General features: G+C 37.8%; 1 protein-coding gene across 2 annotated transcripts in view; it reads right to left on the bottom strand.

Annotated features, from left to right (window-relative positions):
• Positions 1–3,871: 3,871 nt before the first annotated feature.
• LOC117095016 overlaps positions 3,872–16,559 on the bottom strand; it is a 276,890-nt gene continuing 264,202 nt past the window's right edge. The window contains exon 3 of one of the 2 annotated variants that reach the window (XM_033231547.1): positions 3,872–4,190. The gene's annotated coding sequence lies outside the window, so the exon portion shown is untranslated. The remainder of the gene's footprint in view (positions 4,191–16,559) is intronic. The other variant, XR_004441776.1, reaches the window with a different exon arrangement.

Below are 16,559 nucleotides of genomic sequence, written 5' to 3' on the forward strand. Positions count from 1 at the left end.
AAAGTTTATTCCTGGCATTGCTCTTGAGGGAAGGAAGTTTGGCAGGGCCAAGAGTCCTAAATGTTAGACCTTTCTCTCTGAACACTAACAACATTAAACTCCATTCAAGAAGGAGAAAAAGAAGCCATCATCTAGAAACAATGTTGATAACCATAGTTCCTTAACTTGGGCTTGTTAAAAGACTTTACCTCTGTGAGTATACTGAAACACATTTTTAGTTTATCTCCTATTATCAAGAAATAAATATTAAAACTTCATTGCTGAGGATCACTGTGAATGTGACAGTGCTCAAGATGATCAGGTCTTGAGATCTAGAAATTTTTAGTGTAAGTACTGAGTGCTAGGGGAAAAAAAAATACTCTTCAAACCACATCCCTGGAAGTGTTAGTGATGTCATAATTCATGTCAGAGGAGCCATGGGGAACATTCCTGAGGATCTAGAAACTATAGGATGGATAGTTATAAAATATAAGGGAAGTATAGTGCATAGGTTGCTGTGAGGTGGAGAGAAAGTTGCTTACTTTTCCTGAGCCTCAACTTTCTGGAAATATAGAAACACATTTAGATGATGAGTTATGAAGTGAAGGAGAGGATGACTCAGCAGCAATGCGCCAGTTCCATAGTGATTTCTCCACCAAGCTGGAGAAGGATTTGTAGCAATGGTTCCAGTACTAACTGTGCACATCTATAGGATGAAGGTAAGTAGGGCGGCTATACTTCTAGTTATCTAGTTTGCTTAGGACAGTTCTAGGTTATGCCTGTTGTTTTAATAGATGTTTTAAAAATTCCCATCTATTTTTTTTAAATGTCCAAATTTAGATAATAAGTTATATAACTGTAGTATGAATTTTTATTTTTTCCCTGAAAATTAGTAGAAATTACGTATGCTTCTGGCTTTTGGTAAATGTGTTGACTATGGAGAAGGGCAGGAGTTTAGAGTTGGACTAGACAATGTTTCCTCCTTTTAAATCTCCCTTAAAAACATGCTTCTTCATTATGATTCTCAATCTTTTAGCATAATTTAAAAATTCATGTAGCCCTTTAAAAGTAACTTTCAGGTGATATTTCCTTGGACTTAAATGTTCAGATTTCAATGAGATCCTATTGAATTAAATTTACAGGTTGCAGTGGGGAAAGGCTACCAGCAATCCTTTTTGCCTATCCCTCAAGGGACTTAGGAAGGACAGAGAAGAGACAAAAATCAATGTAACATTCAAACAACACTGCAATCGTGCTATAGCCATCTCAATGTGATATCATAAGTAGCCAGTGTTTTTTTTTCACCAAAGAATATCATTCTTATTAAACTCCCCCAATGAAAGTGTCCTTGCTAAGGGAACTCCACAAAATACATACATAATTTTACCATCTGCAGAGGTGATAGCATTTCGTTAGGAAAGCCAAGAATATTAGAAGATGTTTTCAAAGCAGCACCTCAGGTAAGAGACCCCCTCCCCACCTTTGTTGCTACTAATGGTTCTGCAACTCATTTTATGCTCATTGCATCACAGAATTTCCCCTAGAGAATATGGAATTCAAATCAGATGAACAGATGTTCACAAATTAAAATACTCTATGTGTATACCTACAGCAATCATGGAAGGGTAGGTGGAGAGGAGACAGCATAAAAGAAGAAACAGACAAGACATTTGGAAACGATTGAATTCTTGTTTTTCTTTTCTCTGATCACTTCTTATCTCTATGAACTGCTCTCCTCCTTTCTGCCATCTTGTTGCCCATCATCACATTATTTTTCTCACAACCTCTCAGTTTCCATTGACAGAGAGTTGTTCTCTCTGAGCAGTCACAATTGAGTAATGGGAGACATGCGTTTTTAGATGCCAAAAGTCAACCTCTGTCTTTCTCCCTTTCTTTGTAATCATAGAATTGGGTTTTAGTATTTTGACTGGGAAATATAGCTTGCAAATAACTGAATTTGCATTTTTGAGCTGTAATTCAGCAGGCAGAGAAATTAGCTCTATCCTGGACAGGAGAGTTTATACAACGTTGGTCTCTAGTTGCTTCTCCTTTGCAGTTTATTCTCTCCACAGATCACAGTCTTTGACCCAGGCTTGTTAGTTGAGGATCATTCAGTTTCACCTTCACCCAATCCTAAATCCCAATCATTTTTTCCCAATCTTGACTCCAATCAAAATGTACTCCTACTCCTGCATCCCACCAAGCATCTAATTTCCTCTAGGAAATAGTCCAAGCCATTTGTGCTAATGTGCCTGACAAGGACATACATTTAGAGCTCATTATTTCATGTTTCTAAAAAGCTTTCCTTCATAGAAATTAATCCTTCCTAAGTGAAAAATATTGCCAAGATTTCATTGAGCATTGCCTTTGAGGATTTTCTTTGTCTGTGTATTAGAATAGATGTCAGTGGCTCATGAAAAACAGCCACAGCTCACCAATAAACATTTTAATGAATATACTTACTTCTTCCCAACCTCCTACTCCAGTTGAATTTTTTTTAAATGCATCCGATTTTTACTAAACAATGATGATTTGTAATTTTTACCGTGGGGCTTAGGGAGGAATTATAAAACCCCATCATTCTTCACATCGCATTATTTTATTCATTAAACAATGTTTTAAAATCTCCCTGATTTATGTTTTCTACTCAGGTTACAACAAATCAGTGTTCATCTCTAGAGGGCCATTCCTCATGTGCCTTATCTGTTTTTGAGAACCTCGATGGTAGATTTGCCTGTGTGATCACATGAGGTAAGGTCAATCAAGCTCATCTTGTCAAACTTGTCATAACCCTGGGATTTCACACAACAGAACTTCCCCTCCTGCATTCTTAGCAATGCCACACAACAGGGGGATTTTAGAATTCAATATGCAAGCTTATATTCTCTGCAGTGAGTAGTGTTTCAACAAAATTTCCAGCATTTTGAAATTGTGTAACATAAAAAATAAACAGAAGAAGAAAATAATGTCTCATTTCACCTATCTCCATGTAGAAAATTCATAGCAAAAAAAAAAAAAAAAAAGGAAAAAAAAATTTTTAACCATGGTAGGGGCTTAAGGGCAGGCGGATGGTCTGAGCATAAAAATTACATTTGCTTCAACCATCCAGAAAACATCTTTGTTTACCATTGTTGTGTTGCAAAGGAAACACTGGCTACTTAGGACATCACGTTGAGATGGCTGTCACAGCACGGTTGCACTGTTGTTTAAATGTTACACTGATTCTTGTCTCTTCTTTGTCCTTCCTAAGTTCCGCAAGGGACAGGCATAAAGGATCACTGGTAGCCAAAGAGTGTAAAAGAGAGAAACTAGATAGTAGTCTATATTTAGCTACATTTGGATTATTATCTTATTTTTAGACCAATCATGGCAAATGTGCTTTGGGGTTCATAGTGGCAGTATTCATACATCTATGCTCTAACCTCCTCACCTGCCATCTCTTTCCCAAAACTCTCAAACAGAAATGGCAGATTTTGGTTTCATCAGAAGACAAAAAGGAAGCATCCTGAACCTATTCCTGGAGCATCTCAGGTCTTTAGGCCATAGTCTTGCACTCAGCTGTGTTAACATGAACTTGTTTCTTTCCATTTCCAATCAGCCCTGACTCCCTGTGACCACGGAAACCCATGAATAATAGAATGTGACCCTCCCCATATATATTACTGTCCCCTGCCAGCTTCCCTACAATGTTTCCTGAGAAAAACTTTCTGCCCACTACCCTGAAAATGTAGGAAGGATTTCAGTCAGCTGTTAGAAAGAAGTACACAAGTATGTGAGTGCAGTAAAATCCAGTGGTCTGTGCATGAGGATGAGGGTCAAGAAGAGAAGCAGCAAGGAAATGCTGGTAGGCTGAAGTACAAGGTTCTGCAAAGGAGGGACTCTACAACTGCTATTCTGCACATAGCCTTCAATGTCTTGACATTGTTTTGGAATTTCTGGCACATTTTGAGAAGAAAACTGCCTATGTCTCTACTTGGCTCGCTGAGAAAAAAATGAGTATGTACTAGAGGGACTATACATTGTAGGCTTGGAAACAGGCTGGCACACTGAATAATTGCAGGCTACCCTAGGTGCTCAGAAAGGGAAGCAGAGCTGTACTGTCTGCTACCTGCATGTGTAATGAACTTCATAGCTTGCTGCGGTGGCAGGGAGATCATGCAGAGTGTTCAGCTTCAGACGGAGCCTGGGAACAAGGTCCAGGGGAGAAATATCTGCAAAAATAGAAGGAAAATGGGTTACATAGTTTCAGATAGACAGGCGAAACGGGGTTTGAGATCTATTGCATAGCGCGGTGACTATAGTCAAGAAGAATGTCTTGTATATAGTATTTCAAAATAATAACAGGATAAATTTTAAATGTCTCACCATAAAAAAGACAAGTAAATGAGGTGCTAGATATGTTAATTAGCTTGATTTAATCATCCCATATTGTATGTAGACATCAAAATATCACATTACATCTCATAAATTTATACAATTATGATTTGACAAGCAAAAACAAGACCAGATAGTCCCGATGCTCTTTAAATTGTCTCCGGGTATTAAAAGCCAAGAACAACTGTTCAATATTTTTATAAGGCAGGTATAACTTTGATATTTATGCCTAATAAAGATGGTAGCAAAAATTTTAAGATGTGATAGGAAGTTTAAAGAGAAAAAGTTGATAGGACAGGCATTTTAAAGATAAAATACTACTTCTGCGAGGCACATGATGTTTTAGCAAAGCATCATGCACAGTAGGCAATGTATTTACAACGGTACCAATGCTTCATGAGTGGTAGCATCTGACTACACGATTCATGAAAGCACAAAGGTTGCTGGATGTGGGGTGTCTCTGTTCCACAAGCCCTTCAGTAGGGCAAACCCTGCACAAATTCCACCTCCACTTTTCTTCACTGGGTTCCTCCTGGCCAGCCTGGACATTCTGAATTGTCCTTTTGCTGTTCACACACTTCACACTATTGTCACATCCACCCATCCTGCCATTTGTGGATACCCTCCCCCGTGTCTAATTTTCACTGCGTCTCCTTCTGTATTTAACACCCCAAGGTCTCAAACCCATGAAATAAAACTCTGTCTGTTGCAAGTCGATTTGGAGAGGAATGCAACTATAGGCCATATTTGGGGTAGATGAGATCATTTTCAACACTCAATTCAAAAAGTAGCTCACTATTTGCCAAACCTCCTCAATAGCTAACCCTGCACTGAGCGCATAGCATTCAGGCCCTCAGGACAATACAAGGGAGAACTGTATTTGCAACTATTGACTTAAGGGAAAATCTAGAATGATCATTCATTTCTTCTCCTAGGGAGGAATCAATCTTTTCAAGTAGTCCACCATGTGTGGGCATAAACATGATTATCTGTCACTCATACAAATATTTCATTTAATACATATATTCTATGCTTTTAAGACCCAACACATTTACGTGAAATAGAAAATGTGAATACATATATTCTTGTTATTTCAAGTTCACGTATTTTGAAAACGCATAGAAAATAAACCTACAGAATTTTTTAAGTCATTAAGATTTTGAAAAAAGGTGAAAGTAAGCCCCTATTGTTGTATGTTATTGTTTTCTAGAGAAAGAGAAAAAAATGTTTATATTTTGGAAGAAAGGTGCTTTATTAAGAATTACATTTTCAAGGAAAATGGAAATATGTGAATAATCACATTAAGACTAAACAAGGACAAAGCTGGAGGCGTCACGCTACCTGACTTCAAACTATACTACAAGGCTACAGTAACCAAAACAGCATGGTACTGGTATCAAAACAGAGATATAGACCAATGGAACAGAACAGAGTCTTCAGAAATAATACCACACACCTACAGCCATCTGATCTTTGACAAACCTGAGAGAAACAAGAAATGGGGAAAGGATTCCCTATTTAATCAATGGTGCTGGGAAAATTGGCTAGCCATAAGTAGAAAGCTGAAACTGGATCCCTTCCTTACTCCTTATACGAAGATTAATTCAAGATGGATTAGAGACTTAAATGTCAGACCTAATACCATAAAAACTCTAGAAGAAAACCTAGGTAGTACCATTCAGGACATAGGCATGGGCAAGGACTTCATGTCTAAAACACCAAAAGCAACGGCAGCAAAAGCAAAAATTGACAAATGGGATCTAATTAAACTAAAGAGCTTCTGCACAGCAAAAGAAACTACCATCAGAGTGAACAGGCAACCTACAGAATGGGAGAACATTTTTGCAATCTATTCATCTGACAAAGGGCTAATATCCAGAATCTACAAAGAACTCAAACAAATTTACAAGAAAAAAAACAAACAACCCCATCAAAAAGTGGGCAAAGGATATGAACAGACATTTCTCAAAAGAAGACATTCATAGAGCCAACACACACATGAAACAATGCTCGTCATCACTGGCCATCAGAGAAATGCAAATCAAAACCACAATGAGATATCATCTCATACCAGTTAGAATGGCAATCATTAAAAAGTCAGGAAACAACAGGTGTTGGAGAGGATGTGGAGAAATAGGAACACTTTTACACTGTTGGTAGGATTGTAAACTAGTTCAACCATTATGGAAAACAGTATGGCAATTTCTCAAGGATCTAGAACTAGATGTACCATATGACCCAGCCATCCCACTACTGGGTATATACCCAAAGGATTATAAATCATGCTGCTATAAAGACACATGCACACGTATGTTTATTGTGGCATTATTCACAATAGCAAAGACTTGGAATCAACCCAAATGTCCATCTGTGACAGATTGGATTAAGAAAATGTGGCACATATACACCATGGAATACTATGCAGCCATCAAAAAGGATGAGTTTGCGTCCTTTGTAGGGACATGGATACAGCTGGAAACCATCATTCTTAGCAAACTATCACAAGAACAGAAAACCAAACACCACATGTTCTCACTCATAGGTGGGAACTGAACAATGACATCACTTGGACTTGGGAAGGGGAACATCACATATCGGGGCCTATCATGGGGAGGGGGGAGGGGGGAGGGATTGCATTGGGAGTTATACCTGATGTAAATGATGAATTGATGGGTGCTGACGAGTTGATGGGTGCAGCACACCAACATGGCACAAGTATACATATGTAACAAACCTGCACGTTATGCACATGTACCCTAGAACTTAAAGTATAATAAAAAATAATAATAAAAAGAAATATTGTTAAGTACTGATACCTTTAAAAGAAGATCCAAAAATTGTTACTAAGTTTAATTGCATTCACATATACAATTACATATATGTACATTCACATGTACAATTACATATACGTTTTAATATTTTATATTGCATTTGTTTATCAACTCTGATTTTTCAGGTGAGCAGTTCTTAGCTATCTTTAATTTTGTTCCAAAACAATTGATTTTTTAAAATTCAAATACAGGACTTTGTATTTTGTCTATTAAATTATATCTTACAAAAATGTTGCATTACTCATGTTAAACTAATGTTACAGATGCTGAGAACCTGAGGACTTTCAGATTTTTATTTTTTGAAAGCCAGAAGATTAATTACCATTTTCAGAAAGAAGATTAAGTAAAATGGAGAAAGCTTGCTAACTCCCTGGATAAGTAGTAATAGGTTGATTAATGAAGGATAATAAGAATCTACCTTGGAGCTCCAAGAATCCTTTTGAATAAAATTTTTTGTATCTTTTAGTTTGATGTACAAGGAAATCCCATTACACTCATTACCCAGATTCTACAAGTATTTACATTTTGCCTAATTTCTTTTTTTCTATTTGTGTATGTATATGTACATTTTTTTTCTGAACCATTTGATAGTAACCTGGAGTCAATATGTTTCTTTAACCCTAAAAATGTTAGGGTGATTTTCTTAAGAGCAAGGACATTCTCTTACAGAACGCCTGCAAAGTTATCACAATCAAGAAACTTAACTTTGATACCTGAAGATTATGTATCGAATGCTTGTGTCCCCCACACAGATTCATATGTTGAAGTACTAACCCTCAATGTGATGGTGTTTGGACATGGGGCCTTTGGGAGGTTATTAGGCTTAGATGAGATTATGAGGATGAGGCCCTCGTCCAGTGAGATTGGTGAACCAGGACTCTCTCTTGCTCTTGCTCTCTCTTTCTCTCTCCTCGTGTGTGTGTGTGTGTGTGTGTGTGTGTGTGCGCCTGTGCATACAAAGAAGAGGTCATGTGAGCACACAGCAAGATGGTGGCTGTCTGTAATCCAAAGGAAGAGCCCTCCTCAGAAAACAACCATGCGACACTCTAATCTTAGACTTTTAGCCTCCAGAATTGTGAAAAAATAAATTTCTGTTGTTTAAACGACCCAGAATATGGTATCTGGTTCTGCAGCCCACAGATACTAAGATATCAATCCACAATTCATATGCAAATTTTTTCAGTTGTTCCAATAATGTTCTTTACAGTCATTTTTTTCCTTAAGTTGAGGATCCAACCGAGGAACAGATATTTTATTTAGTTGTCAAATCTCTTTAATTTCCTTACATCTGGAAGCTTTCCTCTGTCTTTTAATGCTTTTTGACCTTGACAATTTTGAAGGGTACTTGTCAATTACTTCATAGAATGCTTCTTGCTTTAGGTTTGGTTGATGTTTCCTCATGATTAAATTCAGGTGATTGACTTTGGCAACACTTCTGTGGAAGTGATGGCTTGTCCTTCTCTTGATCATATCTGGAAATATTTGATGTTCATGGGCCCAGTAGTAATGAAACTTACTTTGGTTTACAGCACTTTTTCCACTGAAAAGTTTTTTTGTCTTTGTAATTAATTAAGAATTTGTTTGGGATACTTTAAGCCTATGCAAATACAACAGTTCTTGTCAAAATTTTATCCACCAGTTTTAGCATCCACCATTTCTTCTACATTAATTGGTTGGCACTCTACCATCAAGAAAAGCAGCTTTCACTTATCTGTTTGCGTGTTTTGAAAGTTAATGTAAGAATGGACTTGTGAATTCTTATTTTATATAATGGACTGTAATTATTACAATTATTATTATGTTGTTATATTCTGATGCTGAAATAGTTCTCAAATCCGTCCAGTGGAAGTCTCTTCAAGCTGGTTCCTATGTCCTTTTGATATGGGTCTGTCATTCCTTGAACATCTTCTTACTTTCTGTCACAAAATGTTCCAGACTTATCTTGTTCTTTCCTTCCCAAATTCCACAAGCAGCTGTCTCTCCAAGAAGCCCTAGATCTGATTCCTTTTAGTGGAGATTATGATTACAGATCAAGAGCATCTGGGTTCTAGGTGTATGCTTTGCTATAGGTATGGCATTGTTTCCAGGTCTCTAGGCAGACAGAGGTAGGCTACTTGTGTGCGCGCACACACAGACACCACACATATATGTATATACACACAAACATATAATTCGTTTTATCTATATTTTTCAGAAGTTGAGAGTTAATATATTTTCTTTCTTCCTTTTCTTTTTCTTTCCTCTTCTGGCCATCATCTTCTCCTTCTCTTTTTCCATTCTTTCTTCCTTTAATTTTCATTTTTTCCCCATGTCTACTCATAGTCTCCTTACTTATAGTCAAGAGAAAAGGGTCTCTGAATTTTCTGGATACAAAACTCATGTACCTCTCTCTGGCACTGAAGAAAAAATGGGATAGATAGGAGAGGGGCTGCAAACTGAAAGTATCCCAGGAAGAGATATAGACCTATCAGCCTTCAGCAGCATGCTATGACCTAACAAGCCCGTTGTTCTCTAGCCATCAATAAATGCCAGCTTAAAATATACCTTTGGGTGTTATTTCTGGCAACTATCCTTTGCAGTATATGTCTCAGTCTGGTCAAAATTCACTACAGAGAAATGAGAGGAATCAGGGCTTAATATTTAAAAATCCTAGGTCTAAGCCTCTAAACACTTAAACATCATCTTAAAAATAAATACATAAAAATGAAAAACTTCACAATTAAAAAATTATACTGAACACTTTAACTTTTTTTTTTTTTTTTTTTTTTTTGAGACGGAGTCTCGCTCTGTCGCCCAGGCTGGAGTGCAGTGGCCGGATCTCAGCTCACTGCAAGCTCCGCCTCCCGGGTTTACGCCATTCTCCTGCCTCAGCCTCCCGAGTAGCTGGGACTACAGGCGCCCGCCACCTCGCCCGGCTAGGTTTTTGTATTTTTTTAGTAGAGACGGGGTTTCACCGTGTTCGCCAGGATGGTGTCGATCTCCTGACCTTGTGATCCGCCCGTCTGGGCCTCCCAAAGTGCTGAGATTACAGGCTTGAGCCACCGCGCCTGGCCCACTTTAACTTTTAAAAAGATAATTGAATAAAAGATTTATAGGCTAGAGCAGTACTGCAAAAGAAAATATTTGGAGATTCATAATTTGACACAAATTGTTTTTCTACCTTCTGAAAGATCTAATTAAGGAAAGTGTTTTTCTTTTCTTTTTTATGAAATAATATGTCCTGACAAACTGCATGAATATAAAGTATATATGTTCGGTATAAGTGCAGGACTCACAAATTAACCTTTCTGGTACAAATGCAGAGTTTGTTAAACAAAAGCTTCCCAATCCAGTACTTTTTCAAGAATATTCCCGTAAAAAAATTGGGGAATAGGTTGAATTATCTGTCACATTCTTAACCTTATGGCTTTTAACCAATCATGGACTCTTATAGTTGGAATTTTATAGTTTGAAGAAACCTTCCAAATTACGCATTCCTATCTTCTTCTGATTTCACTTATAAAGGAATTACTTATTTCAATAATTTTAAAAGGCAGAGACTACTGAGAATTTTACATCACTTTTAATCAAATTCTCTTAGTGCCTATCATATGGTTATACATAAATTAGTTTCCAAATATTCCAATCAAACATCCCTTTAGTTTATGTATTGAACTCTTACCATGTACCAGGAATTGTGTGGGTGCTATGCATGCAGCACTCTGGCTAGTGTGTGGGAAGTCGATGGTAGAGGATTGTGGACAGAAGGAAGACCAGTTAGGAGGTGCCTCCAAGCATAGCCTAAGAAAGAGATCATTATGATACAGACTAGCAGGACAGGCAAACTGATGGGTTAGTTGGATTTAGATATAATGTTATAGAACTCACAGAACAGGCTAATGGAGAGGACATGAAATATGTGAAAAAGAAAGAGGTTAAAGATGGAGATTGTGGGATTGTATTTGTTTTCTAGCCTGAAGTCTAAAGCTGGTCTTTATATCAGGATGGGAAACACTAAGGGAGAATAAGTTTGGGGTGGAAAAGAAATCAAGTGAGTTTTGTGGGCATGGTACTTTTGGGATGTGTATTTGATTTCCAAGTGGAGATGTGTAAGTATTCCAAGTGGATAACTTATGTGGGGTTCACTGGAAAGATCAGGACTGGAGAAATCATCAGCTTATAAATAGGATTTTATAGCCTCAGACTAGGACCCAAAGGCATATTTTAAACTGGCATTTATCTAAGGCTCACTGTGCATTAGCAACTGCTCTGTGTGCCTACATGCATTGATTCATTCAGCTCTCCCAGCAGTCCAACTCAGTCAGGTAGATACCTTTATTATTATTGCTATTTGCAAATAAATAAACTAAGAGCAAAGAGAGACTACGTAATGTGCTCCAGATTGCATTGCTAGTAAATGCCAAAGCAAAATGTGAACCCTAGCAATCTGAGTTTACAGCCCTGCTCCTAACCATCATGTTGCTCCTATTTATGTAACATGACTCTGCCCAAAAGAAACTTGTGATGTAGTTGAACAAATGAAAGTAACATACGTAAAAAACACAAAGATAAGTTAGGTACTAAAATGTCATGCTATTGGCTGTGAGTCAAAGAAGTTTGGAATGGGTTTGAACTTCTTAGATAATAGGACATAGCAATAATTAGCTACTTCATTGTGATTCAATTACACACTGGAGATCTGAAATAATTTAACAGATTCCATAAATATCCAATTTATAGCCACAAATTAGCTTAGTCATGGGTATTATCATGCTCATAATAGCTAATCATTTAGATATTGTGCACACCTTGCCCTACTGCCAGCACTTTTGTAAAACCTCACTGTCATTTAAGTCTTTCTTAATCTTTTAAAGTGGCAGTAAAGAGTGCCACTAAAAGGCTCATTAACACTTTCTCTTCTAAACAGACAATTATAGTCTATATTCACTTCATTCTACATTATAAGCAAAAACTTAGGAACTTCATGGGAATTCCAATTCAACAGAAACTTATTGAGGATGAAATTGAGAGTGGAAATGCACTAAACCCTGTGAGATTGTTAAAGCCTTGGCTCCAAGATTTTGCCAGCTCCATGCCAAATTATGCTCAATAATCTTTCTCTTTTGAAAGTAAAGCCAGGATCTCTAACTTACTGACAAGGAAATACTTCTGCTTTTCTTATGACAAGATGACTTCTAGACCCCTACTTTAAAGGTATTGCTTTTGCTGACATCAGTGCTGAAAATTTGTGTTGTGAGAAAAAACTCCCTAGAAATGCTTTTCCAGCTCCAAGAATCACTGGAACTGAGCAGTGTCTCCAGCAGCAATGAGTGTTTGGTGCTTTAATTTGGTGTTGAACATGGCCCATGAGCCAAATCCAGCCCATCATCTGTTTTTGTATGATCATAAGAATGGTTTTTCCATTTTTAAGTGGTTGAAAAAATAAATAGTATTTCATTACATATGAAAATTTTATGAAATTCACATTTTAGTGTTCATAAATAAAGCTTTTTTGGAACACGCCCATTCACTCATATATTTCTCATGGCTATTTTTACACTCTGCAATGGCAGAGATGATAATTCTTGACAGACCATATTTCTGGTCCTTTGCTGGAAAATTTCTCTAATTTATGCTCTATATTTTGAAAACAAGGCTCTGGTCATAACCAATTTTGGAATATAAAATATCTGTTTATTTTTGTACTTCTGTTCTTAAAAATCATAGTCCTATATAGCAGAAATAATTCAAAAGTAAGAGGGCCATATTTATCAATGAGTGAGAAAATAGAACTACATTCAAGCAAACCAATCATTCATTATTAAAAAATAAATTTGATCACAGTCTCTGTAGAAAGTCAAATCGGATTTACTATTTGGTTGCTTTTTAATGACCTTCCATTTTTTCTTTAAGAGAGTTTATTCCTAAATGTTGTCACATGGGGAATTCCAGAACTCTGTACACATGCATCAGTTTTGGCCATTTTCTATTGAAGAAAGTAGAGGAAGACTTTTTGATCTGAAAAAACGATCCCTTGAATTTGACGAAAGCAAGAAAATTATTTCACAATTACATATGGCTTTGATTAGTCATAGTTCTTTAGACTCAACAATGTCTTGTCATTCCTACAACTTGATAAGTTGGCAAACTAGGTATATTTATCATTGGTTTAAAGTAAGGAAACTGAGGCCTAAACTATCACTGCACTATAATGAAAAAAAAAAAAAAAAAAGCATAGGGCTTAGAGTCAAAACCTTGGGCCCCCATCCCACTCAACTCCCCAAGAACCATGTGTCCCTTATCTAAAAATGGAAGTGAGAACCTTGACTAACTTACTTCACTGAGATGTTGTAAAGATCAAATGAGATGAATATGAGCATGCTCCGAAAACTCCATAAAACACTTTATTAAAAGGAAAAAGAGACCTCTCTAGATTCCTCCTCTATGGGCAGAGAATCTCTGAAAGAAAGACAGCAGCCCCAGTCAGAGGCTGATAGATAAAACTCCCATCACCCTGGGACAGAGCACCTGGGGGAAGGGGCAGCTGTGGGCACAGCTTCAGCAGACTTAAACGTTCCTGCCTGCTGGCTCTGAAGACAGCAGCAGATCTCCCAGTACAGTGTTCTAGCTCTGCTAAGGGACAGACTGCCTCCTTAGGTGGATCACTGACCCCAGTGTCTCTGGACTGGGAGACATCTCCCAGCAGGGGTCAGCAGATATCTCATATAGGAGGGCTCTGGCTGGCATCTGGTGGGTGCCCCTCTGGGACAAAGCTTCCAGAGGAAGAAACAGGCAGCAATCTTTGTTGTTCAGCAGCCTCCACTGGTGACACCCATGCAAGCAGGGTCTAGAGAGGACTTCCAGCTAACTCCAGCAGACCTGCAGCCGAGGGGCCTGTTAGAAGAAAAACTAACAAAGAGAAAGGAATAGCATTAACATCAACAAAAAGGACGTCCACAGAAACCCCGTCCAAAAGTCACCAACAACAAAGACCAAAGGTAGATAAATCCATGAAGACGAGGAAAAACCAGCACAAAAAGGCTGAAAATTCCAAAACCCAGAAACCTCTTCTCCTCAAAAAGATCATAAATCCTCACCAGCAAGGGAACAAAACTGGATGGAGAATGAGTTTGACGAACTGACAGAAGTAGACTTCAGAAGGCGGGTAGTAACAAACTGCTCTGAGCTAAAGGAGCATGTTCTAACCCAGTGCGAGGAAACTAAGAACCTTGAAACAGATTAGAGGAATTGCTAATTAGAATAACCAGTTTAGAGGAGAACATAAATAACCTGATGGAGCTGAAAAACACAGCACAAGAACTTCATGAAGCATACACAAGTCATCAGATTCATCAAGGATGAAATGAAGGAAGTATGTTAAGGGCAGCCAGAGAAAAAGATTGGGTTATCCACAAAGGGGAGCCCTTCAGGCTAACAGCAGATCTTTCTGCAGAAACCCTACAATCCAGAAGAGAGTAGGGGCCAATATTCAACATTCTTAAAGAAAAGAATTTTCAACCCAGAATTTCATATCCAGCCAAACTAAGCTTCATAAGCAGAAGGAGAAATAAAATCCTTTACAAACAAGCAAATGCTGACAGATTTTATCACCACCAAGCCTAACTTACAAGAGCTCCTGAAGGAAGCACTAAATATAGAAAGGAAAAACTAGTACCAGCCACTGCAAAAACATACCAAATTGTAAAGACCATCAACACTATGTAGAAACTGCATCAATTAATGGACAAAATAACCAGCTAGAATCATAATGACAGGATCAAATTCACATATAACAATATTAACCTTAAATGTAAACAGACGAAATGCCCCAATTGAAAGACACAGATGGGAGAATTGGATAAAGAGTCAAGATCCATCAGTGTGCTGTATTCAGGAGACCCATCTCATGTGCAAAGATGCACATAGGTTCAAAATAAAGGGATGGAGGAATATTTACTAAGCAAACAGAAAGCAAATAAAGCAGGGGTTACAATGCCAGTCTCTGATAAAACAGACTTGAGGCAGGGCCTGGTGGCTCACACCTATAATCCCAGCACTTTGGGAGGCCAAGGCAGGCAGATCACAACGTCAAGAGCTAGAGACCATTCTGGCCAACATTGTGAAACCCTGTCTCTACTAAAAGTACAAAAATTAGCTGGGCATGGTGACATGCGCCTGTAGTGCCAGCTACTCGGGAGGCTGAGGTAAGAGAATCGCTTGAATGTGGGATGCGGAGGTTGTAGTAAGCCGAGATCATACCACTGCACTCCAGCCTGGCAACAGAGTGAGACTCTGTCTCAAAAAAAAAAAAAAAAAAAAAATTTAAACCAACAGAGATCAAAAAAGACAAAGAAGGGCATTATATAGTGGTAAAGGGATCAATGCAACAAGAAGAGCTAACTAGCCTAAATATATATGCATCTAATACAGGAGCATCCAGATTCATAAAGCAAGCTCTTAGAGACCTACAAAGAGACTTAGACTCCCACAGAATAATAGTGGGAGACATTAACACCCCACTGTCAATATTAGACTGATCAATGGGACAGAAAATTAACAAGGATGTTTAGGACTTGAACTCAGCTCTGGACCAGCAGACCTAATAGTTATCTATAGGACTCTCTACCCCAAATCAACAAGACATACATTCTTCTCAGCACCACATTGCACTTATTCTAAAATTGACCACATAATTGGGAGTAAAACACTCCTCAGCAAATGAAAAAGACAGAAATCATAACAGTCTCTCAGACCACAGTGCAATCAAATTAGAACTTAGAATTAAGAAACTCACTCAAAACTGCACAAGTATATGGAAACTGAACAACCTGCTCCTGAATGACTACTGAGTAAATAACGAAATGAAGGTCGAAATAAAAAAGTTCTTTGAAACTAATGAGAACAAAGACACAACATACCAGAATCTCTGGGACACAGCTAAAGCAGTGTTTAGAGGGAAATTTATAGCACTAAATGCCCACAGGAGAAAGCAGGAAAGATCTAAAATTGACACCCTAATATTACAATTACAAGAACTAGAGAAGGAAGAGCAAACAAATTTAAAAGCGACCAGAAAATAAGAAACAACTAAGATCAGAGCAGAAATGAAGGCGATAGAGACACAAAAAAACCCTTCAAAGAATCAGTGAATCCAGGAGCTGGTTTTTTTGAAAAGATTAACAAAATAGATAGACCACTAGCCAGACTAAAAAAGGAAAAAAGAGAGAAGAATCAAATAGACACAATAAAAATGATAAAGAGTACATCACCACTGATCCCACAGAAATACAAACTACCATTAGAGAATACTATAAACACCTCCACACAAATAAACTAGAAAATCTAGAAGAAATGGATAAATTCCCGGACACACACACCCTCACAAGACTAAACCAG

The sequence above is a fragment of the Trachypithecus francoisi genome, unplaced genomic scaffold (assembly GCF_009764315.1).
Source record: "Trachypithecus francoisi isolate TF-2019V2 unplaced genomic scaffold, Tfra_2.0 Lachesis_group13, whole genome shotgun sequence".
Taxonomy (NCBI): domain Eukaryota; kingdom Metazoa; phylum Chordata; class Mammalia; order Primates; family Cercopithecidae; genus Trachypithecus; species Trachypithecus francoisi.